This window comes from Anomaloglossus baeobatrachus, chromosome 4 (genome assembly GCF_048569485.1).
Source record: "Anomaloglossus baeobatrachus isolate aAnoBae1 chromosome 4, aAnoBae1.hap1, whole genome shotgun sequence".
Taxonomy (NCBI): Eukaryota; Metazoa; Chordata; class Amphibia; order Anura; family Aromobatidae; genus Anomaloglossus; species Anomaloglossus baeobatrachus.
This window is the reverse complement of record NC_134356.1, coordinates 644023551-644039185: the sequence shown is the minus strand read 5'-3', so window position 1 is coordinate 644039185 and position 15635 is coordinate 644023551. Positions and strand designations below refer to the sequence as shown.

At 42.4% G+C, this 15635-nt stretch overlaps 1 long non-coding RNA gene across 1 annotated transcript in view; it reads right to left on the bottom strand.

Annotated features, from left to right (window-relative positions):
* Nucleotides 1-436: 436 nt before the first annotated feature.
* LOC142304257 (uncharacterized) overlaps nucleotides 437-15635 on the bottom strand; it is a 163842-nt gene continuing 148643 nt past the window's right edge. Inside the window, exon 4 of the long non-coding RNA XR_012753079.1 lies at nucleotides 437-645. This is a non-coding gene — a long non-coding RNA (uncharacterized LOC142304257). The remainder of the gene's footprint in view (nucleotides 646-15635) is intronic.

The window sequence follows — 15635 nt, the reverse complement described above, 5'->3', positions numbered from 1 at the left end:
ATGTTTTCACGTAAAATCTTTCATGTATTGATCTCAAAAAGTAACATACACCAGATCTATCTCACTATTGGGTATGTGCCCTTAACATTTCCGCCATGAAAAATCATTTTGGGGTCATTTTGGAAGGTTTTCTGGTGAGTCCGTAAAAATGGCGTAAAACGCGGACAAAATTGTTCACAGCTGTGACTTTTGAGTGATAAATGCTTCAAGGGGTCTTCCCCATGCTGTTGCCATGTCATTTGAGCACTCTTCTGAGACTTTTGTGACATTTTTAGGGTTTCTCCATGCTGCCGGGAGGTCATTTCACAAAAATACTCGGGTCTCCCATAGGATAACATTGGGCTCGTTGCTCGGGCCGAGTACACGAGTATCTTGGGAGGCTCGGCCCGAGCTTCGAGCACCCGAGCTTTTTAGTACTCGCTCATCACTAATCACTTTATGGTCAATATATAAAACCTATTACAGAGACAGCTCAGAATGAACATTGGGAAATAGGATTTGTTTGTCACTGGTTGGCAGAACTTTAGTTATACACTTCCATCAGCAAGAAGGAGGCGTCAACTGCTGCGAATAAGATGGATCGGCCGTCACTTCCAGCAACTTCAGCACTGCAGTTTCTTAATACTTTAAATTGGCTGTCCCATCCTATACACAGAGGGGAAAATAAGTATTTGATACTCTGCCGATTTTGTACATTTTCCCACCTACAAAGAGTGAGGAGGTCTGTAATTTTTATTGTAGGTAACTTCAACTGTGACAGAAAGAATAAAAAAAATTCAGAAAATCACATTGTATGATTTTTAAATAACTTGCATGAAATAAGTATTTGATCCCTGACCATCCAGCAAGAATTCTGTCTCTCACAGACCTGTTATTTTTTTCTCCTACCCTGCACTCATTACCTGTATTAATTGCACCTGTTTGACCTCGTTACCTGTATAAAAGATACCTGTCCACACAATCAGTGACACTCCAACCTCTCCACCATGGCCAAGACCAAAAAGCTGTGTAAGGACACCAGTGACAATATTGTAGACCTGCAGAAAGCTGGGAAGGACTACAGAACAATAGGCAAGCAGCTTGGTGAGAAGGCAACAACTGTTGGTGCAATTAATAGAAAATGGAAGAAACACAAGATGACTGTCAATCTTAGGGGCACTTTGCACACTGCGACATCGCAGGCCGATGCTGCGATGCCGAGTGCGATAGTGCCCGCCCCCGTCGCAGCAGCGATATGTGGTGATAGCTGGCGTAGCGAAAGTTATCGCTACGCCAGCTTCACACACACACTCACCTGCCGTGCGACGTCCCTGTGGCCGGCGACCCGCCTCCTTGTTAAGGGGGCGGGTCGTGCGGCGTCACTGCGACGTCACACGGCAGGCGGCCAATCAGAGCGGAGGGGCGGAGATGAGCAGGATGTCAACATCCTGCCCACCTCCTTCCTTCCGCATATCCTACGGAAGCCGCAGTGAGGCCGGTAGGAGACGTTCCTCGCTCCTGCGACTTCACACACAGCGATGTGTGCTGCCGCAGGAGCGAGGAACAACATCGGACCGTCGCGTCAGCGTAATCATGGATTACGCCGACGCTGCACCGATGATACGATTACGACGCTTTTGCGCTCGTTAATCGTATCATCCAGCCTTTACACACTGCGATGTCGCATGCGATGCCGAAAGTGCGTCATTTTCAATTTGACCCCACCGACATCGCACCTGCGATGTCACAGTGTGCAAAGTGCCCCTTACTCCGTCTCGGGCTCCACGCAAGATCTCGCCTAGTGAGGTAAGGGTAATTCTGAGGAAGGTCAGCAATTAGCTTAGAGATACATGGGAGGACCTGCTCAATGACTTCAAGAGGGCTGGGACCACAGTCTCGAAGATTACAGTTAGTAACACACTACGCAATCATGGATTAAAATCCTGCAGACAATATGGATTCTTTAACAAGCCTTATCATATAACTTAGGATAAATGCCAAACCAGAATCTCAACCTGCAGACACATGTTTTGGGGTAGTGCCCCTCATCAGTGCAAGGTATGAGATCTGATTTGGCTATATGAGAGGCTTATGACTGGGATCTAAGAGGTAACATTTCTCCTTGTGAAGAGTGACATGTCTAGGCATTTGCATATTTAATTTCCCAGAGGAGCATCCAATGATTCTTAACCTTCCCCACCCAGGAATGCTAAACATATCACTTCCCACAAGGAGAAACGCTACCCCTTAGATCCCAATCATATACCTTTTATATAGCCAAGTCACATTTCATACTTTGTACTGATGAGGGACAACACCCTGAAACATCATGTCTGCAAATTGAGATTTTGGCTTTTTCCGTAAGTCATATAGCAGGGCTTGATAAAGGGTTGATACTGACTTTTAGTACTGCTTCTTCCAATAGGGGGTGCTAGAGTTCTCTTCCTCTCTGAAGGTAGCTATTTGCATATTTAATTTCCTAGAGGAGCAGTACATGGCTTACTAGCCTCCTCACCCAGCCATGCTAAAAACATGTCACTCTCCCCAAGGAGAAACATTACCCCTTAGATCTTCCCAACTTAGCAATATATGAAAGAGGGACAGATACATGCCTCATCTGCTGCAGCAATTCATATTTAATGCTAAGGCAGTATCCTGACCTTGTCCTGTCCTTTTTATATGCCCACACAGTATAGTATCCTTTTCATGGTCCCCACACTACCCCCAAACACAGTATGATGTTTCCACAATACATTCCCCCACACATACTATGATGCCCCCCACAATAGATTCCTCGACACACAATGATTCCCCCAGTGTCTCCCACACAGTGCATTCCTCAGCAGTCCCTTCTTAAAGTATGATGCCCCAACACACAATATGATGCCACCAGTGTCCCACACACAGTAAGAAGGCCTCACAACACATTACCTAAACTCTGAATGGTGCCCCCAGTTTACACCCACATGTAGTATGATGTCCTTACATGCCTTAACACAGTATGATTCCCTCATTGCTGCCCACAGAAATGATGTCACCATTGTCACACAAACACAGGCCACCTACAAATAGTATGATACTTCCATACCCATCCACACACAGTATGATGCCCCCCATAACCCCACACACAGTATGATGCCTCCTGTACAACTCACATAGTATGATGCCTCCCATAGTACATTCTCCCACAGTCCCGCCTTAAAGTATAATGTCCCTGCAGTGCCCCCACCCATAATACAAAACAACTAGTGCCCCCCACATACAGTATTATACCTCTACATCCATCCACACACAATATGAAGACCCCACCTTATCCTCACAGTATGATGTCCCTGCAGTCCTCCCACAGATATGATGCTGCCAGTGTCCCCCATATACAGTATGATACCTCTACAGCCATCCACACAGAGTATGATGACCTGAAATAATACCCCATACACAATATGAAGCCCCCCACAACCCTACACACAGTATGATGCCCCCAGTACCTCTCACACAGTATAAAGCCTCCCATTTTACATTCTCCCACAGTCCCACCTTAAAGTATGATGTCCCTACAATACCCCCACACAATATGATGCTACCAGTGTCTCTCACATACAGTATGATACCTCTACAGCCATCTACACACAGTATGATTATACCACATTACCCCCATATACAATATGATGCCCCCACAACACCCAACACAGTATGATGTCCCCCATGGTCCCACACACAGTATGATGACCCCACATTTCCCCCTCATACACAATATGATGCCCTCGTAGCACCCAACACAATATGATGACCCAAAATAACCCCCCATACACAATATTATGCCCCCATAACCCTGCACACAGTATGATGCCCCCAGTACTTCTCACACAGTATGATGCCTGCCATGTTACATTCTCCCACCGTCCCACCTTAAAGTATGATGTCCCTACAATACAATATGATGCTACCAGTGTCCCCCACAAATAGTACATACCTCCACATACAGTATGATGGCTCCACATTACCCCCCATACACAATATGATCCCCCCACAACACCCAACACAGTATGATGCCCCTCATAGTTCCACACACAGTATGGTGAGCCCACATTTCCCTCTCATGTACAAAATGATGCCCCCATAGCACCCAACACAGTATGATGCCCCCACAATTCTTCACTCGGTATGATGCCCCCACAATTCTTCACTCAGTATGATGCCCCCACAGCTCTTGATATACATAATGCCCCCAGTGTCACATGATTTGAAGGTCTTTGCAGCTCCTTCGGTCCTTGCCAAGACTGAATGGTGGCGTAGGTATCTGATGACTTCAGCATTAGATTTAGGTTTTATCAGTGACATGAGGAGGACACAGCTAGAGTTGAAGTTGGTTCATACCTCCAGCCTCCTGGGATATTGGGACCGATTCCCAAATTTGTGGATTCTACCACTTTGTTTAGTTTTTAATTATATTATATTGTTATCTGGAAACCATCGGGGAGGAGGGCGGCAGCTGCTGATGGATCTTTGTTTTGACTTTAATCTGAACGTGGTCATCTTTATAAACCCCTTGAGATCAGCTTATCATATAGTATCCGTGTGGTGACTCTGAGCCAGTGAAATGCTGCGAGGGATTAACGTGGTGGCCATTAAGACATTTTGCAGGAGAAATAGTCCTAGTGTCACGCTAGGTACAGGGAAGTACCAAGCGCATGGTGAAAGGGAAGGGGAACCCGTGTCTAGGGAAAGGGGGAGATGGTGACCCCTGAACAAGCCTACCACTAGGCCCTGGCTTCCCTCAGCACCCTAGATACAGTGCCTACAAGTAGTATTCAACCCCCTGCAGATTTAGCAGGTTTGATAAGATGCAAATAAGTTAGAGCCTGCAAACTTCAAACAAGAGCAGGATTTATTAACAGATGCATAAATCTTACAAACCAACAAGTTATGTTGCTCAGTTAAATTTTAATAAATTTTCAACATAAAAGTGTGGGTCAATTTTTATTCAACCCCTAGGTTTAATATTTTGTGGAATAACCCTTGTTTGCAATTACAGCTAATAATCGTCTTTTATAAGACCTGATCAGGCCGGCACAGGTCTCTGGAGTTATCTTGGCCCACTCCTCCATGCAGATCTTCTCCAAGTTATCTAGCTTCTTTGGGTGTCTCATGTGGACTTTAATCTTGAGCTCCTTCCACAAGTTTTAAATTGGGTTAAGGTCAGGAGACTGACTAGGCCACTGCAACACCTTGATTTTTTCCCTCTTGAACCAGGCCTTGGTTTTCTTGGCTGTGTGCTTTGGGTCGTTGTCTTGTTGGAAGATGAAATGACGACCCATCTTAAGATCCTTGATGGAGGCGCGGAGGTTCTTGGCCAAAATCTCCAGGTAGGCCGTGCTATCCATCTGCCCATGGATGCGGACCAGATGGCCAGGCCCCTTGGCTGAGAAACAGCCCCACAGCATGATGCTGCCACCACCATGCTTGACTGTAGGGATGGTATTCTTGGGGTCATATGCAGTGCCATCCAGTCTCCAAACGTCACGTGTGTGGTTGGCACCAAAGATCTCGATCTTGGTCTCATCAGACCAGAGAACCTTGAACCAGTCTGTCTCAGAGTCCTCCAAGTGATCATGAGCAAACTGTAGACGAGCCTTGACATGACGCTTTGAAAGTAAAGGTACCTTACGGGCTCGTCTGGAACGGAGACCTTTGCGGTGGAGTACGTTACTTATGGTATTGACTGAAACCAATGTCCCCACTGCCATGAGATCTTCCCGGACCTCCTTCCTTGTTGTCCTTGGGTTAGCCTTGACTCTTCGGACAAGCCTGGCCTCGGCACGGGTGGAAACTTTCAAAGGCTGTCCAGGCCGTGGAAGGCTAACAGTAGTTCCATAAGCCTTCCACTTCCGGATGATGCTCCCAACAGTGGAGACAAGTAGGCCCAACTCCTTGGAAAGGGTTTTGTACCCCTTGCCAGCCTTGTGACCCTCCACGATCTTGTCTCTGATGGCCTTGGAATGCTCCTTTGTCTTTCCCATGTTGACCAAGTATGAGTGCTGTTCACAAGTTTGGGGAGGGTCTTAATTAGTCAGAAAAGGCTGGAAAAAGAGATAATTAATCCAAACATGTGAAGCTCATTGTTCTTTGTGCCTGAAGTACTTCTTAATACTTTAGGGGAACCAAACAGAATTCTGGTAGTTTGAGGGGTTGAATAATAAATGACCCTCTGAATAAACTTTTCACAATTTTAAAAAAAAAAAAGAAATAACATTCTTTTTTGCTGCAGTGCATTTCACACTTCCAGGCTGATCTACAGTCCAAATGTCACAATGCCAAGTTAATTCCGAATGTGTAAACCTGCTAAATCTGCAGGGGGTTGAATACTACTTGTAGGCACTGTAGGTTCCACACCTATGCGCCGAGCAGGATACCTGACCCTAGTTGACCCCGAAATAGGCCCTAGGTAATTAACGGATGGGATGAGCGCTTAGTCCACCCCACTAAGCTCTAAAGACACTGGGAAAACACAGGGGACAGTAAACAAATAACATCTCCAGATGACTCAGGGAGAGGAACTGCAACAACATTTCTCCAGATGAAGCCAAGCTGACTTCTTGCAATGAAGATTTGTTAAGGGTAATAGATCTATCACCAGCACAGAGTAAGGGGTAATAAAGGAAAGTGATGAAGATTAACAGCTGAAATGGTGAGGAACTCCACAGGGTCCTAAAGAGAAAGGGATAAACCCCAAGCAGGGAAAAAGGAAAAGTCAGAGAGCAGCTTGTGTAGCTAAATACTGCAACCTTCTACAGCCAGAAACTATATGACTGTGTCAAGTGTGACACACCCGTGACACCTGGTCTGGCATGCCACGATAGTGGCACAACTGAGTAACAGGAATAATATCTGACGTAATGAATGTGCTTCCCAGTTGAGGGAACTATTTGGAGCTCGAGTGGAGTATATGAGACCCTCCTTCCTGTACTTCAGTCATCGCAGGAAGGAAGAGATAAGCCCTCCTGCATGAGAGAGCCATCATAATAGAGAGAGGGACAGCATTACTGCATCAGAGTCAGAGACATGCATGAGCCTGAGTGTGAGGAACTGTGATGCGGCAACTCAGCAAGTAAGTCGCAATTGTGCAAATTAGAGCGCTGTCAAGAGAGGGGACTGAGAGAAAGAGGCCGTGACCAGCACTGTGGATGATGCACTGTGAAAGGAGACTAATGGGCACATCTGTTACCAGGTGTGCATCACCTTCAGAAATGTAATGGAACTGGAGTACATTTTAGGAGATGGTGTATTTTTGTGAAGTCACTTAATGTATCATGAACTTAGCCACACCCTGTCCTGCCCATATCCCACCCATCCAACGCACATTGCCAAATACAGCAATATTTTTGTTCAACTTCTGAGTTGCACAAAAATATTGCAACTTATTAATTAATTGTCCTCAATGAGATTGTATCTGTGTGAAGGAAGTGCTGCTGAAGTGTTTGCCAGCACTTACAAGTACAAAGTGTTGGCAGTTCCAAGCAAAAAAAAAAACTATAAGTGGCCTAATATAAATAAGACTAACATATGAGAATCAAAAATACCTATAAAACAGGAAGAATAATGAGCCAAAATAAATGTAATTCAATTTTATTGAAACAGAAATATAAAACATATTCCAAAAGTGGAAAAAAAACACTATGAAATTAACCCCTCAACAGAAAAATTGCCCAGATATAAAAAAAAAACACTGAGACACAAATAAAATCATGCTTTAACAAGTGTAAAGCCCCCACGCAAAAATCAAAGAGCGTATATATATATATATATATATATATATACATATATATATATATATATATATATATATATATATATATATATATATATAGGGTGGTCCAAAAGTAGGTGGACAGTATGTGTGATAGGGTTATCAAACATGGTGTAAAGTGAAACTGACTCAGTTGCCCTTAGCAACCAATCAGATTCCACTTTTCATTCTTCACAGACTCTTTGGAAAATGAAAGGTGGAATCTGATTGGTTGCTAAGGGCAACTGAGTCAGTTTCACTTTACACCATGTTTGATAACCCTATTACACATACTGTCCACCTACTTTTATATATATATATATATATATATATCCCTCTGAGTCTTCTCTGCAAATGCAGTATAGTAAGTGACCACTAGAGGGCCACAAAAGAAAACATAATAATAGAAAAAGCCGTACGCTACATGATTGTCAAAAACTAATGTATGGAAACAATTGCACGCCACCCATAAGCCAAAAAGTGAATATATTAGGGTGAAAAGAAGAATAGTGTTTACTCCCCCTTTTTTTTATATATACACTTTCTACTTCTGTTTCAGTAAAGATTGAATTATTTTTATTTTGGCTGAATTCTCGCACTGCTTCATATTTTTCCTGTTTCCGCTTTGTCGCCTCTCACAGGAAGCGAGTCATGGTAGCGTCAGGGGTTATCAGCTCACACCGCACTAATATGGCGCCCCAATGGCGTTGGGGAATGGTACAATCCCTGCTGCGGCCATTTAAATTGCACTGTCAGGTCTTGAAAGCGTGATCTACGCAGTTAGCAGGCACGAGTGACTCTCTGATCCACCTGCGCCTGTTAACCGCACATGTCTGGTGATCGGATCAGCAGACATGTGCGGAGATTATCACGGGCTAGCCGCCAGGGCCCGTGGTAACTACGGGGAGGCGACCTTGGACGTATATACTGTATACATCCAAGGTTGTTAGGCGGTTAATAGTATTTTTAGGGGCATACATAGAAATTATGGGGCTCCAGGGCAAAGGTCCTAATTGCCCCCCCACCAAAAAATAATATTCCTCGGGTTCACAAAAAAAGCATATCTCACCATGTTGCAGCCCTTAAAAAGTAATTTTCCTTCTATTGAACCTCAATAGTGTTCCCATGCATTAAGATACCCTTTCTATTGCCCTTATAAAGTAGTATAGCCCTCCAAACAAATAATGGCCTTCACATAGCTCTGCAAGCTGTATAATTGCCGCCATACAGTCCTCCATACACAATAACGGATCCGACATAGCCCTGCATACAGAATAATGGACCCCATATAGTCCTTCATACACAATATTGCGCCCCACATAGCCCTCCATACAGAATAATGGGTCCCACATAGCCCTTCTTACAGTATAATGAGCCCCACATAGCCCTCCATACAGAATAATGGACCCCACATAGCCCTCCATACAGAATAATGTGCCCGACATAGCACCCCATATGGAATAATGGGCACCACATAGCCCTCCATACAGAATAATGGACCCCACATAGCCCTCCATACAGAATAATGGACCCCACATAGTCCTCCATACAGTATAATGGACCCCACATAGCCCTCCATACAGAATAATGTGCCCGACATAGTCCTCCATACAGAATAATGGGCACCACATAGCCCTCCATACAGAATAATGGGCCCCACATAGTCCTCCATACAGTATAATGGACCCCACATAGCCCTCCATACAGAATAATGTGCCCGACATAGTCCTCTATACAGAATAATGGGCACCACATAGCCCTCCATACAGAATAATGGGCCCCACATAGTCCTCCATACAGAATAATGGACCCCACATAGCCCTCCATACAGAATAATGTGCCCGACATAGTACTCCATACAGAATAATGGACCCCACATAGCCCTCCATACAGAATAATGGGCCCACAGAGCTCTCCATACAGTATAATGGCCCCACATAGCCCTCCATATAGTATAATGACCCTCATTAATATGAATGAATACTCATCTTTTTCCCCCCTGATCCAGTCTCCGCGGCTCGTTATAGCGAGTGTGATGTAGTGACGTCATTGCGACACCTGCACTGGGACGCCAGAGCTCAGACACACAAGGAGGATGATGGAGGAAAGAGTGGACGGCTCCCAATGCCATCATTGCTTTCAACTGTATTGGCATCCATGATACTGATATAGTTGAAAGTGTGGTGCTGGGTGGGGTGGGCTGGCTCTCGCACTGGCACCAGTTTTTTCTTCATCCGAGAAAAGCTGATGAAACTCTGATGACTCTCGACCCGTGTGAGCGAGTCCTTATCCAAGCCATGTGAAGTAACTAATGGAGCAAGTCTGTAAATGGTTCTGATTAATAATAGACTACCGTTTTGTGTATACAGCACTTACGCAGACTTATACAACCCCTGGCAAAAATTATGGAATCACTCAATTCTGAGGAAAAAATGATGGAATCATGAAAAACTCTTCAGGCAGTCATCTGTTTATTGTTTAAATTTTCTATATGTAAATCCCATTTCCTTTAGGCGGTTTCTTACAGTTCGGTCACAGACATTGACTCCAGTTTCCTCCCATTCGTTCCTCATTTGTTTTGCTGTACATTTCTTGTTTTGGAGACATATTGCTTTAAGTTTCCTGTCTTGACGCTTTGATGTCTTCCTTGGTTTTCCAGTATGTTTTCCTTTAACAGCCTTCCCATGTTGTTTGTATTTGGTCCAGATTTTAGACACAGCTGACTGTGAACAACCAACATCTTTTGCAACATTCCGTAATGATTTACCCTCTTTTAAGAGTTTGATAATCCTCTCCTTTGTTTCAATTGACATCTCTCGTGTTGGAGCCATGATTAATGTCAGTCCACTTGGTACAACAGCTCTCCAAGGTGTGATCACTCCTTTTTAGATACAGACAACGAGCAGATCTTATTTAATGCAGGTGTTAGTTGTGGGAATGAAAATTTACAGGGTGATTCCATAATTTTTCCTCTGTTTGGTCTTGAAAAGTAACCGTTACTGGCTGCACATTATGTTTTCATGATTTTTTAGTGTTTCTTAAAGCCAGAAAGTTGCCATTTGAAATGACTTTACTTTTTGTGCCATGTCTAGGATCTGCTTTTTTTAAACAAAGGTAAACAACTGAATGAACATCCTCAGAGCCAGGTGAGTCCATCATTTTTGCCAGGGGTTGTAGTACGGTAGTAACAAGACTGACTCGACCACTCACATTACCACTGCCCCTATAGGGTAAGAGAATTCATTTTTAGTGCATATTTCTGGACACACATTGGTCTGCATAGGAGCTGTGTACACAAAACGGCAGGATCATTTAATGCCTTGGAAACCCAAGTGTCATGTATTCATCTTTTATTTATTTCCGTGTTTGCCTTTTTGGTTAATTCCTGCAGGTAGAAGGTTTCTGCTGACGTCTGCGCTTTCTGACCTTCACGTCTTCCCACTCGCTCGGATCTTCTGCCTATTATTTCGCGCACTGCTGTGTACGTGCCACGACCTCCTAATACGCACTCGTCTCTATATCCCAGAGATCATATTCCTGCCTGCTGATTCCAGGGAGCCGGGAGTTAAATCCAGGGCGTTCCCACCGTGCTGCAGGACTGCAATGCAGAAGAAGGGGCGACTCGCACCACCCTGCACTGTCCTGACATCATGTACCAGCCGAGCAGGGGCACGCGTCACCGGGATTCAATACCAGGGTGTAGACACTGCACAGCGGGGACTTTTCGGATAGTAAACGACCCCATAGTAACTGCTGCCCACAGAATACAGCCATTACACATCTGTCCTGTAATTTGGTGCCAACATAGCAGCTGTTTTATGCCCGTATTCACACTGGCACAATTTACAATGCTGGAAATCTGCATTTTTCCAAAGGGTGTGATCTGAGAAACCATCAGCATTAAAAGGGATTGTGTACTTTTGTGGAACTTTTTTTATTTATACTTGAATGCATGAATTTGGGGCTAAATTTATTATTTTTTTTAGTTGGGTAAATAAATATTATTATTATTATTATTATTATTATTATTATTATTATTATTATTATTATTATTAATATTAATATTATTATTAATATTATAATAATTAATATGGTTATTATTATTATTATTATTAATGTTATTATTATAATTATTATTATTATCATTATTATTATTATTAATGTTATTATTAATGGTATAATATTAATTATAATTACTATAATAATAACAACATTAATAATAACATTAATAATAATTATTATTATTGTTATTATTATTATTATTATTATTATTAAAACTTTTACTGGCTTTTTGTCTCCATGCGTATTCCACTATGATATGGTCAAGGTTCATAAATCAGCTAAGAGGCACCCGAAAAAAACAAAAAAACAGATAAAAGATGCCCAAGCTCTCTACAAGAACACCAGATCGAGCTCACTGATGGATTCTCTGTTAACTCATTCTACAGCCAGCAATAGACACAACAACACAGAGGTTATAGGAGCGAAAAAGTAAAAAATTATTAATTAAATCCAATTAGAAGAATGATGTTTAGCCCCAAATATATGTATGTATATATATATATATATATATATATATATAGATAGATAGATAGATAGATAGATAGATAGATAAATATTTCTACAACAGTGGACAATCCCCTTTAAAGGCGACGTATAGGATGCTTAAAGGGGATGTCCTATTTATGACGCTGGTGCCATATTGCCAGGCTATGCCAACCATATCTGGCAGAGATCTAACTTCTGTGACTACCCTCCCCCCTTTAGAAGTAAGAAAACTGTTTTGCTTTGTTGTCCATTGACCATAAAATCCATCCATGCGACCCCTCAGAGCTGTCAGGTGACAGGGCTAGGGCGCTCCGGAGAAGGGTTAATCGAGAAGTGGGTTCAAAGTGAGAGGACGTGGTATCAGTGCTAGGGCCACTCAGGGAACCCCAAGGTAACCTCTGGAGGTCCGGAGCCTACAGCTCACCCCGGCGGGCTTAGAGAGGGCTTTTTTTACATACATTAAACATTAATAACATGTTTATTATTTGTAGTTTTCTTTAAGAGCATTTGAGGTCCACTTTCCTAAAAGTAGAAAACCCCTTTAAAAATTTGGATTACAAATCATAAACACAGAAGGGCAAGAACATGTAGTATCAGGATCAAAGAGGCGATCCTATAAAGGGTAAACCTTATCAGATGCATAAGGGGTTATCTTATCATTTTAGGAAAAAGGAATCTGTCAGCAGATTTTTGCTATGTAATCTGAGAGCAGCATAATATAGAGAAAGAGACCCTGATTCCAGTGATGTGTCACTTAGTTTGCTGAGTGCAGAAGTTGTGATGCAATCGGAGATTTTCCATGTAGCTCAAAAAGCTAATCCCACCCACACCACAGCTTTCTATGTACATTGTATATTGACAGTGAGCTGCTAATCAGAGGAATGGGCCTGGTAGTGTGGGGGTGAGGCCTGGGCTGTAGGCTGTTTTTCCAGATATAATAAGATAATCTGTGTGTGTGTATATAATTAAAGCATAGATGTCGTTGCATAATTATCTGTATCTTTACTCCTTGTTCCTGTCTCAAGGTCAAATGTTGAATTGTATAACTGTGATTGTTTTACAATATACGGGTTAGAAGAGCACTGAGCTTCTCCCGGATAGAGACACGTCTCTGTGTGGTCATTTTTCCTCATACATACATCTGCGCAGATTTGATTTGGAATCCTTCTCTGTGACCCTGAAGACCCCTTAGCGGTCTCCCCCAACAGTAGGACCAGGAGGCATGCAGGCACCAGTCCAGATAGTGATAATGTCCTGCTAATAAAACACTCATTGTATTGAAACAACAGCACGCAGACTAATAAGTGGCACATCCATTAAATCAGTGTATCAGCCCCTACATTACTTTCTTATCTATGTGACAACTACATGGCAAAAATCTACTGACAGATTACCATTGACCTTTAATAAATAGAGGTCACCCTATTCAGGTTCCTCATTTAGGCAGAGGAGAAAGTAGCTACAATGAGTATGTCCCGTACCGGAAGGACGACCTGACCTGTCTCTCCATGACTATGACAGGACATTCATTGTAATGAAATCCTTGCAGTTCTCCATTTCCCCTGTGATGGCGCTGTTGGACAGTTGAACAGTTGACAAATTTTCCCCCAGATTACCATTGATCACCACGGGATCCAAGCATCTGATGATCAATGACATCTTTATTAGAAAAGGGATTGCACAAAGTGGATTTTCTGTTTATGACTGGTGCAAATCAATCAGCTGAGATGCCTCGTGTCTACCTCCCTCTGCTGAGATGTATGTTCCCTGGGCAAGCCTAAAACGGAGAATATTATTCATGCCCCTCCATAAAAGATGGCAGCATGTGCATGTCTCAGAGACTTGACAAAGGTTCAAGAGTCTGGAGGTCTAAAAAAAAATTAAACAGAAAAATATACCATATATACTGTGTGTATAAATATATATATATATATATATATATATATATATATATATATATATATATATATATATTATAATTGTATATATATATATAATCATATAAACTATATATATATATATATATATATGTACACACACACTGTTTATATATATATATATATAGTTTATATGATTGATATATATATATATATATATATATATATATATATATGTATGTATATATATCGTATAGATTATATATATATATATATATATTTTATATCATTTATTTTTATATTTTATTTTGGGGGTTTTTTTTGTTTTTTTTTTTAAATCTGAGCCCTTTCCCCCAATTAAAAATAGGTCTAATAAAAAAAAAAACTTTATGCGGTTTTGCTGCATTTGTAAAATTCGTCCTATAAAAACATATAATTTATCAAACTGATCGATAAACGCTGTAAAGAAAAGAAACAAACTTGGAATTGCAGGGAATTTTTGGTCACCACACCTTACAAAAAAAAAAAAATAGAATTTTTTATTTTTTTTTACAAATTTATGATTTTTTTTTTATCCCTTAAAAAAAACCACCAAGAAACCCCCCCCACTATACAACTTTGTAATTTTGTTGATCTGAAGAATTATATTGCCAGGATGTTTTTACCATACAAAGATCAAAAAATCACAGTGTTATTGCATTTTTTTTTTAGCATTTTATCCCTCAATTCTCAGTTTATTATATGGTAAATTGGCCGGGGTAAAAAAAAAAATAAGGTCTCGTATCAATTTGCCGAAAGAAAAATAAAAGTTAATTCTGTTGGGGGAGAAGGTGGGAAGATGCAAAGGTTAAGCTCAAAATTTGCTGTAGAGGCAGGGGGTTAGGCGGGCTTTGCACACTACGACATCGCACGTGCGATATCGGTGGGGTCAAATCGAAAGTGACGCACATCCGGCGTCGCTGTCGATATCATAGTGTGTAAATTCTTTTTGATACGATTAACGAGCGCAAAAGCGTCCAAATTATATCATCGGTGTAGTGTCATTTCCATAATTTCGGAAGGACCGATGTTACGATGTTGTTCCTTGTTCCTGCGGCAGCACACATCGCTGTGTATGAAGCCGCAGGAACGAGGAACATCTCCTTACCTGCGTCCTGCGGCTCACGCCGGCTATGCGGAAGGAAGGAGGTGGGCGGGATGTTTACGTCCCGCTCATCTCCGCCCCTCCGCTTCTATTGGCCGCCTGCCGTGTGACGTCGCTATGACGCCGCACGACCCGCCCCCTTAATGAGGAGGCGGGTCGCCGGCCAGAGCGACGTCGCAGGGCAGGTAAGTGCGTGTGAAGCTGCCATAGCGATAATGTTCGCTACGCCAGCTATCACAGGATATCGCAGCTGCGACGGGGGCGGGGACTATCGCGCTCGGCATCGCAGAATCGGCTTGCA